Source organism: Dendrobates tinctorius, unplaced genomic scaffold, assembly GCF_039654945.1.
Source record: "Dendrobates tinctorius isolate UK_male_01 unplaced genomic scaffold, ASM3965494v1 ptg000103l, whole genome shotgun sequence".
Taxonomy (NCBI): domain Eukaryota; kingdom Metazoa; phylum Chordata; class Amphibia; order Anura; family Dendrobatidae; genus Dendrobates; species Dendrobates tinctorius.
The window spans coordinates 34,005,112-34,020,425 of NW_027361771.1; the positions used below are offsets into that span (position 1 = coordinate 34,005,112).

Sequence of the window (15,314 nt, forward strand, 5' to 3'; positions counted from 1 at the left end):
GCCCACTGAGCTACGCTACTGTAACTGTATCGGCGTGCACAGCGCGCCCATACAGTTACATTCCACGGCAGAGCAGGGAGAATCGATCTCCCTACTCTGCCGCCCAGCCGCTATGGGCCCCTGAGAAGGCGGTGGGGGGCCCGATGCCAGCAGTGGGCCCCCCACCTCACAGCCAGCAACATCGTTATGAGCTTTTCTGTGCGCACAGGACCTGTGATGAGGTCACAGGAGGGGCGGAGTCAGGGGGTCACATGATCAGGGGCTTCAGCACAGGGCTCTGCTGTGCTGGTTGACATGGTGCTGGTTGAGGTGAAGTAAGTTTCTGTGTGGGTCAGGATTGGTTTACAGGGTAGATGTAGCAGAGCTGTGTGTGTATGAGGTGTACAGAGCGGAGCCGTGTGTGTAGAAGGTGTACGGAGCAGAGATATGCACGTATGAGGTGTACAGAGCGGAACCGCGTGTGTATGGGGTGAGCAGAGCTGTTTGTGTACGGAGCGGAGCCAAGTGTGCACGGCGTGTACAGGGAAGAGCCGTTTGTGTACGGAGCGGAGCCAAGTGTGTACGGAGTGTACAGAATATGAAAATTATAATCCTTAAGGGTTCTCAAATCAAACTCATATATAAATCCCTAAAACAATACTTTATTATTTAAAAACCACAGATGTGGTACACACCGGAAAAATGTGACAGTAATAGAGAAAATGAAAAATAGGTGTTCAAAATTAAACCCACACTAGGGTAACCCCTACGAGTCCCTATTAGGTAACTATGCTGTACCCTGCCTGGCTGCGGAGGTTGGCACCCTAAGGGGGGAACGTTGTGGCGCCCCCGCTCACGATGGCTATCCCTGGGGGCCCTGATAAACCCTACAGCCACTGGTGGTCCCTTCTACCCAATGTAAGGGAACCCCTCGTTCTAGACAGAGATCAGACCTGCTCTATAGAGGACCCTGTGTCCCAAAAAGAGAGGTTAAAAACAAATTAGAACACACATGGCATGGAGTGGCATATTGAAGTCCCACAAAAAGATACAGACAAACTTCAAGGCAGCCCAGTGGGGTATCTCAGTTCAGATCATGCCTAATTCTTATATACAAAATAAGGAGAGGCATCTTTTACAAAAATCGATGTAGAAATAGCTGAAAGATGCCATCAATAGTCTCCCACTATTGGGAGACTATTGATGGCATCTTTCAGCTATTTCTACATCGATTTTTGTAAAAGATGCCTCTCCTTATTTTGTATATAAGAATTAGGCATGATCTGAACTGAGATACCCCACTGGGCTGCCTTGAAGTTTGTCTGTATCTTTTTGTGGGACTTCAATATGCCACTCCATGCCATGTGTGTTCTAATTTGTTTTTAACCTCTCTTTTTGGGACACAGGGTCCTCTATAGAGCAGGTCTGATCTCTGTCTAGAACGAGGGGTTCCCTTACATTGGGTAGAAGGGACCACCAGTGGCTGTAGGGTTTATCAGGGCCCCCAGGGATAGCCATCGTGAGCGGGGGCGCCACAACGTTCCCCCCTTAGGGTGCCAACCTCCGCAGCCAGGCAGGGTACAGCATAGTTACCTAATAGGGACTCGTAGGGGTTACCCTAGTGTGGGTTTAATTTTGAACACCTATTTTTCATTTTCTCTATTACTGTCACATTTTTCCGGTGTGTACCACATCTGTGGTTTTTAAATAATAAAGTATTGTTTTAGGGATTTATATATGAGTTTGTACGGAGTGTACAGAGCAGAGCCGTGTGTGTACGGAGCGGAGCCAATTGTGTACGGGGTGTGCAGAGCAGAGCTGTGTGTGTACGGCGTGTACAGAGCAGAGCTGTGTGTGTGCGGCGTGTACGGAGTGGAGCCGTGTGTGCAAGGTGTACGGATTTGAGCCGTATGTGTACGAGGTGTATGGTGCGGAGCCGCGTGTGTACGGGGTGTACGGAGCGGAGCCGTGTGTGTATAGGGTGTGCGGAGCAGAGCCGTGTGTGTATAGGGGGTATCAGGTGCAGTAATAGGGACACATATGGCAGCAGTGGCTCAGTATTGGGGTATCAGGTGCAGTAATAGGGACACATACGGCAGCAGTGGCTCAGCATTGGGGTATCAGGTGCAGTTATAGGGACACATACGGCAGCAGAGGCTCAGTATTGGGGTATCAGGTGCAGTAATAGGGACACATACGGCAGCAGAGGCTCAGTATTGGGGTATCGGGTGCAGTAATAGGGACACATACGGCAGCAGTGGCTCAGCATTGGGGTATCAGGTGCAGTTATAGGGACACATACGGCAGCAGCGGCTCAGCATTAGGGTATCAGGTGCAGTAATAGGGACACATACGGCAGCAGCGGCTCAGCATTGGGGTATCAGGTGCAGTAATAGGGACACATACGGCAGCAGTGGCTCAGCATTGGGGTATCAGGTGCAGTTATAGGGACACATACGGCAGCAGAGGCTCAGTATTGGGGTATCAGGTGCAGTAATAGGGACACATACGGCAGCAGTGGCTCAGCATTGGGGTATCAGGTGCAGTAATAGGGACACATACGGCAGCAAAGGCTCAGTATTGGGGTATCAGGTGCAGTAATAAGGACACATACGGCAGCAGCGGCTCAGCATTAGGGTATCAGGTGCAGTAATAGGGACACATACGGCAGCAGCGGCTCAGTATTGGGGTATCAGGTGCAGTAATAGGGACACATACGGCAGCAGCAGCAGTGGCTCAGCATTAGGGTATCAGGTGCAGTAATAGGGACACATACGGCAGCAGCGGCTCGGTATTGGGGTATCAGGTGCAGTAATAGGGGCACATACGGCAGCAGCGGCTCAGTATTGGGATATCAGGTGCAGTAATAGGGGCACATACGGCAGCAGCGGCTCAGTATTGGGGTATCAGGTGCAGTAATAGGGGCACATACGGCAGCAGCGGCTCAGTATTGGGGTATCAGGTGCAGTAATAGGGGCACATACGGCAGCAGCGGCTCAGTATTGGGGTATCAGGTGCAGTAATAGGGACACATACGGCAGCAGCAGCAGTGGCTCAGCATTAGGGTATCAGGTGCACTAATAGGGACACATACGGCAGCAGCGGCTCGGTATTGGGGTATCAGGTGCAGTAATAGGGGCACATACGGCAGCAGCGGCTCAGTATTGGGGTATCAGGTGCAGTAATAGGGGCACATACGGCAGCAGCGGCTCAGTATTGGGGTATCAGGTGCAGTAATAGGGGCACATACGGCAGCAGCGGCTCAGTATTGGGGTATCAGGTGCAGTAATAGGGGCACATACGGCAGCAGCGGCTCAGTATTGGGGTATCAGGTGCAGTAACAGGGACATATACGGGAGCAGCGGCTCAGTATTTGGGTATCAGCAGGATGATGGGTTTGTGCAGGTTGGGGATACATGGTGATGGGGCTGGAATATGAGAAGTGAAACGTGTCGTTGTATTCTCTGTAGCAGAGTCCTGGCTGGAGGAGTTGTCATGTCGGTCTGGGCCAGATGGAAAAGACGTGAAAAGTGACCGATTCCATCAGAAAGAACGTCAGCGGTAAGACACCAACTATACCTGTGCAGTAATCACATATGTTTTGTAGGACTGGTATTTACCACTGACCATATTGCGGTAATATCCATGTTGGTCTTTATATAGGGATTATTTTCAGTAACAGCGCAGTCATCTCCTACATCCACTATTAGGGTGCGTCACCGAATTGTAATCAAAGTTACCTAGTAGCCCACTCAGAAGTTTTGCCCCCCTGAACCAAAACCCTAGCTACGCCTCTGATCTGCGTTGTGCGCATCTAATCTCTGTCAGTGTAAAGCTAAGCAGGTGCGACCCAATATCTATCTGCAGAGCACACAGTTTCTTCTTCACTCACGTGCGTTGAGCCATGAGCCATCACATGGTACAAGGATTTTGGTAAAACATACCCGCTATCCCACCATCCACGGTTCTGAGCTCCAGCTTCCTACCAGACTTCAGTCTTTTTCCCGGTTGGTGGCCGAGTCAGAGCCTGTAGGATACTTACAGTGGGGAAAAAAAGTATTTAGTCAGTCAGCAATAGTGCAAGTTCCACCACTTAAAAAGATGAGAGGCGTCTGTAATTTACATCATAGGTAGACCTCAACTATGGGAGACAAACTGAGAAAAAAAAATCCAGAAAATCACATTGTCTGTTTTTTTTTTTTCATTTTATTTGCATATTATGGTGGAAAATAAGTATTTGGTCAGAAACAAAATTTCTTCTCAATACTTTGTGATATATCCTTTGTTGGCAATGACAGAGGTCAAACGTTTTCTGTAAGTCTTCACAAGGTTGCCACACACTGTTGTTGGTATGTTGGCCCATTCCTCCATGCAGATCTCCTCTAGAGCAGTGATGTTTTTGGCTTTTCGCTTGGCAACACGGACTTTCAACTCCCTCCAAAGGTTTTCTATAGGGTTGAGATCTGGAGACTGGCTAGGCCACTCCAGGACCTTGAAATGCTTCTTACGAAGCCACTCCTTCGTTGCCCTGGCGGTGTGCTTTGGATCATTGTCATGCTGAAAGACCCAGCCACGTTTCATCTTCAATGCCCTTGCTGATGGAAGGAGGTTTGCACTTAAAATCTCACGATACATGGCCCCATTCATTCTTTCATGTACCCGGATCAGTCGTCCTGGCCCCTTTGCAGAGAAACAGCCCCAAAGCATGATGTTTCCACCACCATGCTTTACAGTAGGTATGGTGTTTGATGGATGCAACTCAGTATTCTTTTTCCTCCAAACACGACAAGTTGTGTTTCTACCAAACAGTTCCAGTTTGGTTTCATCAGACCATAGGACATTCTCCCAAAACTCCTCTGGATCATCCAAATGCTCTCTAGCAAACTTCAGACGGGCCCGGACATGTACAGGCTTAAGCAGTGGGACACGTCTGGCACTGCAGGATCTGAGTCCATGGTGGCGTAGTGTGTTACTTATGGTAGGCCTTGTTACATTGGTCCCAGCTCTCTGCAGTTCATTCACTAGGTCCCCCCGCGTGGTTCTGGGATTTTTGCTCACCGTTCTTGTGATCATTCTGACCCCACGGGGTGGGATTTTGCGTGGAGCACCAGATCGAGGGAGATTATCAGTGGTCTTGTATGTCTTCCATTTTCTAATTATTGCTCCCACAGTTGATTTCTTCACTCCAAGCTGGTTGGCTATTGCAGATTCAGTCTTCCCAGCCTGGTGCAGGGCTACAATTTTGTTTCTGGTGTCCTTTGACAGCTCTTTGGTCTTCACCATAGTGGAGTTTGGAGTCAGACTGTTTGAGGGTGTGCACAGGTGTCTTTTTATACTGATAACAAGTTTAAACAGGTGCCATTACTACAGGTAATGAGTGGAGGAAAGAGGAGACTCTTAAAGAAGAAGTTACAGGTCTGTGAGAGCCAGAAATCTTGATTGCTTGTTTCTGACCAAATACTTATTTTCCACCATAATATGCAAATAAAATGAAAAAAAAACAGACAATGTGATTTTCTGGATTTTTTTTCTCAGTTTGTCTACCATAGTTGAGGTCTACCTATGATGTAAATTACAGACGCCTCTCATCTTTTTAAGTGGTAGAACTTGCACTATTGCTGACTGACTAAATACTTTTTTTCCCCACTGTAAGTCTAACTGGTTATGTTTAATGCTCACCATGACCAGTGGAGGCGCCTCAGGGGTCTCCCAGTGTCTTGGTCCTCTGGCTGGTTCCCAGCTGCCTTGTTTGCTTTGTGCTCCATTGGTTCTTCTTCATATGTACCCTCACCTTCACTATGGCAACCTCTTTCAGGGCCTGTTGTTGTAAGAAAGAAAAACCTTTCCTCCACATATGGGGCCGTAGTTGTGGGTCCACCTGAAAACAATATCTGGAACTTGTATGTAGAGTCTTGCTTACCTTAAGGCCCCCTAAATGCTTCAATGAGTGCCGTCAACTCCACCTCCCCTGTAGAGTTATGAGGGAGGAGTGGTTCTGCTTTCTACTATCTCATGCTGTGTGATCACCATACACCCAAGTTCTTGGACCTTCCGAAAAGAAACTCAATATCTAGATTAGTGAGAGATACCCTTCTTGTATTTTATTTTTTTATTTTTTTTAAAAATAGTAGATCATTACATTAAAATAGTGAATTTCCATTAAGATGGCAGATAGTGAAATGGCGGATTCCCTCCTTTCCCCCCCTTCTGGAAATCACCATGCTGATACCGAATAGGGGGCAGAGTGGCGGGTTCCAAAACACATATAACAGGAAATTTTTTTTTTTTTTTAATCTTCTCTGCGACAAAGCTGACTGCAAAAACTAAACTCTTTCCTTTCCTAGCAAACATACTAAAAGCATTCCTTATCTTTGCTACGTTACAACTGCCTTCCATGGATATCTAATACTGCTTCAAATCAAAGTTGTACTTTGAACCATCTGTCTCTACTTCCTTATCACATACATTATACATTCTGAACGCAACTGAACATCAAGACAAAACTAGCTATATACCTTTAACAAATACGTGTTATGTCACAGTGTGAACCCAGTGAGGAGAGCAGCCAGCTGCGCCTGAACAAGGTAAGTTTCTGGATCTCCATTATTTAACGGACATCTGACAAGATTATAATTCCCTATGTTACTTAACAAAATCACATCAACCCAGGGGATGGTGGGAATTCCATGTACATTGAGCCAGAATACTTTATACTCTGGGAATCTGTCTGACAGAAATCCAAAACCAGTGAGCTGTTGGCCGTACCCTCCTGGTACAATTTTAGCAACTCTCCAACCTTCAGGGGATATAATAAGCATTAATCCAAATGTGCAATTAAGGCACGACATTTTCTTATGGAATACTTGTCACACACAAGCCAATTCACCAGTTTCACATTCAAGGCAAACTTGGGAACACGAAACAAAACCTCTTTGTACAATGTAACCCATACCATACACACCCGTACACTCAAGTGGAGGCTCTATTCCTAACACGGAAACATCTGCCGTGGAAGACTTGGCCATCTGGGCTTTGCAATATAAACTGCTCATTAAACTTCAGGTCTTGTAGAGTGTGACCTCTTAGTTCATTACTTAGGGGGATATACACATTCAACGCTAGCAGCGCCCACCAATCGTCTCCTCGCTGTACATAATGAAGTTTCTTCACATTCGTGCCTGGGTGTGTCCCAGCTAATATCCATCTACCATACAAAACATGATTCGCATCCGATTTTCTTATGAAAATTGCAGTTTCCACACAAAATCTGCAATGTCCTCTCATTCACAAAGTTTCTTTTACACGTAAGATCATGCACTTTCACTTATCTGCAGGGAGTCTCAAAGGTCATTCACACACAGATCCAGTAATGGTAGGTAAACTTTTAACTCATTAAGTCTGTTACATCTATCTGAGATCTTTCGCAGCTACTGGTCACTGCAGCACCTTCTTTCTGTCTCCTGGTGCTTCATAACGTCCTATCCCTGTTTTCTGGTTGATACTTGACTGTGTCTATTACACCTCATATCACTCATGGGGGCTAAAATTCTCTTAATACGTGCTGCTGTTTGTGCCCACTTCCTCCTTCTTCTGGCCCCAACTTCTTTCTCACTTTGCTTGCAATTCCTTGACCTATGCTGACTGCACTTCGCTAATTTGATGCATAGGCTTGCATGCCGTTGTTACAAGGGGTTTCCAATCAATGTCTGACTTGCGTAACCTAAACTGACCTCCCAGTTGATAGGTGTCAAGACCCATAGAAACCTGATAAAGAAGCTTACTTATTTAGTGGTTTGGCCAATGTGACCCCACCCGGTCACCTCCCACTAAATCCTCATTGGCTCGGTAAGAATTTCCCTTCAACTAGCACTTGTATACTCAGAGATCTTATTTATCAACCAGAAGACAAACGCTATTAGCAATAAGCCGGCTAACGTGATTCCTACTACCTCAAAGTTCTTTAGCACCATCAGGGGGCAGTTTGTGCATATGAGACAGGACAGAAGGCAGACAGACCTATTGTTAGGCGTCGGATTCCTGACGCTGCACAGCGGGAATCCAGAGCCAGACATCCTGCGGTCTCCCATTCTCCTCCAACCGCTCCGGGTGCTGCTCAGACTCACTCTGACAGCCTGGATGTTGCTGCCACCTCTGGTGCAGCAATGGTAGCGCAACCTGCTCTGCAGGGAACCGCTCCAGAGGCTAAGTCCTCATGCCGTGCTACTGGGCATGCCCGCAAGGTGACCTCTCACTGGAGAGCAGGGGTCACATGTTCAGGTCCTGTGTCGGATCTGATTGGTCCTTTCCAGGGTACTGGAAGGTCCCGGAAGCGCATGGCTATAAAAAGCCTGCATGGCGGCTCGGCCATGCGCTAGTGTAGCATATTATGCTGTGTGTGTATGGTGATGGATGCATGGACTGGTGACTGACTTATTATGAAACCCCTTCCCTTGGATACTACGAATGGTGACTGTGTGTTGGGTTAGTCAGCTCCAGATTGTGGCAAGCTACACGCCTACACTAGTGTCCGTCGGTGCCTGGTTCTCGGCGCCGACGCTTGCGGCTATAGTTGCCGCTACGCTGCATTAACAGCTATTGGTGTTCTCGGCTGCGACGCCACACGCCGGCTCCTGTGACGTTAACAGGGCTAGTGTCTTTACATTTATTTATGCCAAGCGACTCTGTGTCTGAACAGAGCCGCTCCTAGCGTTAGGGTGACGTTAACCCATGCGCACTACTTCACCTTCTGGTGCATCTGCCATTGTGCAGCAGCAGTCTAGTCACCTACCGCACGGTGGACCCCGGGCGGCGAACGCACCTCCTATTATTTATATTTGGTGCGTTCCACCATCCCTAACACCTATCCTGACGCGATCGGCGTTATAACACCGTAACCGTACCTCTAGCACTCCCCAAGAAGGACGTACGTAGCCTTCATGCATATGCCGCCAGGGACGTGTCCTCACATGAATGCTGGCCAGCCAGTTGTCATGGAGGGACACTCCCAAGGGGGCATATGCATGAAGAAGGCTACGTACGTCCAAACCATTACCCCGATTGCCAACGCACCAAAGCAATTGGGAAGAGCCAGGACTAAGTGCCAGAATTGGTGCATCTAATGGATGTGCCATCTCTGAGGCGGCTGATAGCTGGCCTTAATAAGCTAGGAAGGGGCCAATATCCATGGCCCTTCCCAGCCTATTAATATCATCTGTCTGCTTTGCCTTTGCTGGTTATTAAAAATAGGGAGGATTTTTTTGGGGGTCCCCCTTTTTAATAACCAGTTAACAGAAAACAGACAGTGCTGAGCTGATATTAATAAGATTGGAATATACATGGATATCCATGGATATTGGCCCCTTCCCAGACCATTAAGACCAGCTCCCAGCTGTCTGCTTTCTTTTAGCTGGTTATTCAAAATAGGGGGACTTCATGTCATTTTTGTACTTAGTTATTAGCTAAATACAGGTATGGTAAACTGCACTAATTATATATCTCAAAGACATATATCTTTCTATCTGTATATCTATTCTGATGGTTTGGTCTGTGAATTTACTGAACGTCGCTGATGAAATGTCAGGTTTCCTTTGAGATGTGTGCGTATGTAAGGGGTACAAGGGCCAGATTAATGCCCTGCACTCATTTCATACATCCCTGGTGTGTAAATATGCTGTTGACAGAAACAGTATATTTCATGTGTCATGTAATGTGTTTACGTGTATATATACTGTATATTGCCTTATGCTTATGTGTTGCCAATGTACTGATGTTGATGTGTTGTATAGACATAGGGATAGTATAGGATTTAGCCCACTAGGGGGGCACAATAGAGTAAGATAGGAGTAGGTTAGACCAATAGGATTTAGCTAGTTAGGAGGGGCTAGGAAGAAAGACTAGTTGGGGAGCTTCCTGGAGTTAGTCAGAAGGAGTGTGGAGTGTGAGCCATGAGCAACGGACAGGACAGTTGTGTCCAGGGGGAATGTCCAAGCTGGGGAGCCCAGCAGTCCAGGGCCTGATAGCTGACAGTCACATTGTGTGGAGGAATATCTTGGCAGCATCAGAATGGTAGCAGCTAACTTTGTGGGAACAACCCTTAACGTCCGAGGCCTACGGCCTGGTAAGGAATGGAAGAGCCATTGCTTGACTTCACCTTCGGAAAGGGAAGCGGGCAGGGAACCTCTGAAGCGGGTTAGTCTGGCCATTAAGGAAGCTGCAAAGAATCTTGTACTGTTTCTGTGACTAAACTTGACGAACTAAGTAAACTTGTTTTGTTAAAGTTGAACCTGGACTCTGACGGTCATTGTGTGGTGTTAAAGGAAAAGGACTCCCGGCCGTGTGGCATAGACACTGAGTTGCAAGTGATTGAACTACTGTGTGTTAATAGAGCAGAGGGCCAGGTTGTGCCAGAACTGCCACCTGCTATCACGACTACCCCCTGCCTCCGTTTCACTTAAAATCCGGACAGCATACACAATTTTTTTCTCTCACCCATTGACTTGCATTGGCGAGTCTCATCCAATATATGCTGCCACTCGCTACATGCTGCAATTTTTTTTCTCCTCCAGATTCAAGATGAGAAAAAAATCAGAGATCAGTACAGAATCATTTAAAGGGAACCTGTCACCTTGTTTTTCCGCAATAAGCTGCGACCACTGCCTTTCGCGGCTTATCTACAGCATTTTACCTGAATATCTACCTGAAAGAGAAGTAAAACAAGTTATATTATACTCACCCAGGGGGGCGGTCTGGTCCGATGGGCGTCGCAGGTCCGGGTCCGGCACCTTCCATCTTTATGTGATGGCATTATCTTCCTTGCTTCTTGTCGTGGCTCCTGCACAGGCGTACTGATCTGCCCTGTTGAGGGCAGAGCCAAGTACTGCAGTGCACAGGCGCTGGGAAAGGTCAGAGAGGCCCAGCACCTGCGCACTGCAGTACTTGGCTCTGCACTCAACAGGGCAGATCAGTATGCCTGCATAGGAGCCACGGCAAGAACATACCTCCCAGCCGTCCCAGATCCAGCGGGACAGTTCCAGATTTTGAGAATTTTTCCCCTGTCCCGGCCGGGATGTAATTTTTCCGGCACTGCACTGAAAATGTGCCAGCCATGCCCCCTCTCTTGCCGGCCACACCCCCTCTTCATGCAGGCTGGCTGCACAAGGTGTTGTGCCCACCGGGATACTGCCCTAACACCCTGCTGTGTCCCCTCCCACACATACAGAGGCAGGAGCCGGATCGACCCCAGCTGCCATTGGAGGGAGGATAAACAGGAAGCAAGAGCATAATAGGAGCCATGTGTGTGGGGAGGAGCCGCCAGATCCAGCAGTGTCCTCGGGGCGCACGTCAAGATGTGCGGTAAGTGTGTGCCTGACACTGAGTGCCACAGGGGACTGCACCGCTATGTGCTGAGCCCTGCCCGGGCCAGCCTGCTGTCAGACAACTGCGGGCACACAGCTCTGCCACCAGACGATTGTGCGCACACAGCTCTGCCGCCAGACGATTGAGCTCACACAGCTCTGCCACCAGACGACTGCGGGCACACAGCTCTGCCACCAGACGACTGCGGGCACACAGCTCTGCCGCCAGACGACTGAGCACGCACAGGGGTCCCATTGCTATGGGTAACTGCCCCAGTGTTGTCCACACTTATGTTCTGTGATCAGTCACCTTGAATAATAAGCAAATGAGGACAATCTCCATCCCGCCATTTTCTGCTGTATATTAACCTTGTTGGTCATTGCATACCTCCCAACCGTCCCGGATCCAGCGTGACAGTCCCGATTTTGAGACTCTGTCCTGCTGTCCCGGCCGGGATCTTGTCCGACACCCCAGACTGGAAGCCAGCTGTTCTCTGTGCCGATTGTCAAGCTGACAGCTGACACAGAGAAGCTGCAGTGCGCCGGCTCCCAGGAATCAATTGTACTAGTGTCTTACAGACTCGAGTACCATTGAAGGTCTGACCGCCGGGTCAGAGTGACAGGAGCAGCATGATCATGTCAAGTGATCACGCTGCTGACATCACTCGCCCGCGTTTACTTACCCGACTGTCTCTGCTTCCCATTGCCTCCGATACCTGCAACTTTATCTGCCTTCCGTATTATTGATGGTACTGACTGGGTGAAAAATGGCTGCAATCCAGTTACAGCTCCTAGTTAGTGTTTAACCCTCTCTCTGTTTCTCTCTGTTTCTTTATTTCTCGCTTTGTTCTTTCTTTCTCTGGTTCTTTCTTTTTTCTCTGTTCTTTCTTCCTTTCTCTCTGTTCTTTCTTTCTCTCTCTAATCTTTTTTTCTCTCTCTGTTCTTTCTTTCTTTCTTTCCCCTCTTTCTTTCTCGCTCTCTGTTCTTTCTTTCTTTCTTTATTTCTTTCTCTGTTCTTTCTTTCTCTCTCCTTTCTTTCTTTCTGTTCTTTATTTCTTTCTCGCTCTGTTTTCTTTCTCTCTGTTCTTTCCCCTCTTTCTTTCTCTCTCTATTCTTTCTTTCTCTCTATTCTTTCTTTCCCCTTTCTTTCTCTCTCTCGCTGCTTTCTTTCTTTCCCCTCTTTCTTTCTCTCTCTGTTCTCTTTCCCCTCTTTCTTTTGTTTTCTCTGTTCTTTCTTTCCATCTTTCTTTCTCAATCTGTTCTTTCTCTCTCTGTTCTTTCTCTCTCTCTTCTTTCTTTCTCTCGCTGTTGTTTATTTCCCCTTTCTTTCTCTCTCTCTGTTCTTTCTCTCTCTTCTTTCCTTCCCCTTTCTTTCTTTCTCTCTCTGTTCTTTCTTTCTCTGTTCTTTCTTTCTCTCTCTGTTCTTTCTTTCTCTCTCTCTGTTCTTTCTCTCTGTTCTTTCTTTCCTTTCTCTCTCCTTTCTTTCTCTGTTCTTTCTTTCTCCTTTCTTTCTCTCTCTGTTCTTTCTTTCTCTCTCTGTTCTTTTCTTTTCCTCAGTACCAGTCACCAGTGGGTGTGGTCAGGGGCGTGGGTTAAAATTTGCTGCACCTTTGTCCCTCTTTCCCTTCTTCAAAAGTTGGGAGGTATGCAAGAAGCAAGGAAGATGACGCCATCACATGAAGATGGGAGGCGCCGGACCCGGACCTGCGACGCCCATCAGACTGGACTGCCCCCAGGTGAGTATAATATAACTTGTTTTTCTTATCTTTCAGGTTAGATCAGGGGCTTATCTACAGCATTACAGAATGCTGTAGATAAGCCCGAAAGGCAGTGGCTGCAGCTTATTGTGGAAAAACAAGGTGACAGGTTTCCTTTAATAACATTAGTCAGATTGCGATCTGATTTTTTTATCAGCCTGCACTCCGATTGGTCCGATTTATGTGCAGATGAGAACGAGCCGTGGTTAGACTTCCGTGGTTAGTCGCGTGCCTCACCTCACTAGGGGGACGCAGATCCATGGAGATTGATGTCCAGCTTAAATTAAACTTTAATCCCGGATTATTTCTGTTAGCCTTGATAAAATGTAATTTGATACAAAGCGGATCCGCAATAAAAATGCATATGTGGATTTTCCTTGTCTCATTAAAGTCTGTGGAGAATATCTGCAAATAAAATTAATATTTATTGCAATAGCAATTGACATATAGCAGATTTCAAAATGGCACCTAAGGTCAGATTTATACTGTGTAAAAAAAAAAAAAAAAGCAGCATAGTGTGCATGAGCTCTCTACACAGCCCACATGAGCTTTCTATACGTCCCATCCACTTTGCATGAACTGTAAGACGCCGCGTTTATTTCTGTGTAAGGCTGCGTGCACACGCTGCGGATTCCGCTGCGTTTCCGCAGCGGTTTTGGCCGCTGCGGACCCACAGCAGTTTTAGCTGCGGTGTACAGTACCATTCAAATGAATGGTATTAACCCCTTACCTACAATTGACGTAATATTCCGTCCATGTGACCATGGACCTAATTACCATGGACGGAATATTACGTCATCGCGATCAGCGGCGCCCACGTGGTGAGCGCCGCTGATCGCGGCCGAGTGTCAGCTAATTATCATAGCTGACACCCGGCACAATGTGTCAGGGGCGGTCACGGACCGCCCCCGACACGTTAACCCCTTGCACACCGCGATCAAACGCGATCGCGGTGTACCGGGGGTTAAAGGGAAGCATCGGCAGGGAGGGGGCTCCCTCCGTGCTTCCCTGAGCCCCCCACGGCAGCGCAATGTGCAGCGCTGCTGCGGGGGACTCCCTTCCTCCAGGCCCCCGAATCCAAGATGGCGACGGGGGCCTTCGGGGGCCTGAGGAAGCTGGCTTCCTCAGTGCCTGCAAAGCGCAGGCATGAGGAAGTCTGCAGCAGTGCCTGTGACAGATCGCTGATCTGTCACAGTGATCTGTGATGTGACAGATCAGCGATCTGTCACAGGACAGTGATGTCCCACCTGGGACAAGGTAATAAAGTAAAAAAAAAAAAAAGTGTTAAAAATAATTTAAAAAAAATCGCTAAATAAATTAGTTAAAAAAAAAAAAATATTCCCCAATAAATCCATTTTTTGAAAATAAAAAAAAACCAAAACAATAAAAGTACACATATTTGGTATCGCCGCGTCCGTAATGACCTGCCCTATAAAACTGTCCCATTAGTTAACCCCTTTAGCGAACCCCTTAAAAAATAAAAATAAAAAACGAAGCAAAAAATAATGATTTATTATCATACCACCGAACAAAAAGTGCAATAACGCGCGATCAAAAAGACGCATATAAATATCCATGGTACCGCTGAAAACGTCATCTTGTCCCGCAAAAAACGAGCCACCATACAGCATCATCCGCAAAAAAATAAAAAAGTTATAGCTCGCAGAATAAAGCGATACAAAAATAATTATTTTTTATATAAAATTGTTTTCATTGCAAAAAACCGACAAAACATAAAAAAACGACCTAAATGAGGTATCGCTGTAACCGTACTGACCCGAAGAATAAAAACGCGTTATCAATGTTACCGCACGCGGAACGGTGTAAACGCACCCCCCAAAAGAAATTCATGAAAAGCTGGTTTTTGTTCATTCTGCATCCCAAAAATCGGAATAAAAAGCGATCAAAAAATGTCACGTGCCCGAAAATGGTACCAATAAAAACGTCAACTCGTCCCGCAAAAAATAAGACCTCACATGACTCGGTGGGTCAAAATATGGAAAAATTATAGCTCACAATATGTGGTGATGCAAAAACTATTTTTACAATAAAAAGCGTCTTTTAGCGTGCGACAGCTGCCAAACATAAAAACCGCCATAAATAGTAAATCAAACCCCTCATTATCACCCCCTTAGTTAGAGAAAAATAATAAAACTAAAAGAAAATGTATTTATTTCCATTTTCCCGCTAGGGTTAGGGTTAGGGTAGGGTTAGGGCTAGGGTT

The 15,314-nt window shown here is 47.0% G+C and overlaps 1 protein-coding gene across 2 annotated transcripts in view; it reads left to right on the plus strand.

Annotated features, from left to right (window-relative positions):
- Positions 1-230: 230 nt before the first annotated feature.
- LOC141100178 (uncharacterized) overlaps positions 231-15,314 on the plus strand; it is a 46,070-nt gene continuing 30,986 nt past the window's right edge. For both annotated transcript variants that reach the window (XM_073588471.1, XM_073588472.1), the window contains exons 1-2: positions 231-314; positions 3,450-3,540. The gene's annotated coding sequence lies outside the window, so the exon portion shown is untranslated. The remainder of the gene's footprint in view (positions 315-3,449; positions 3,541-15,314) is intronic.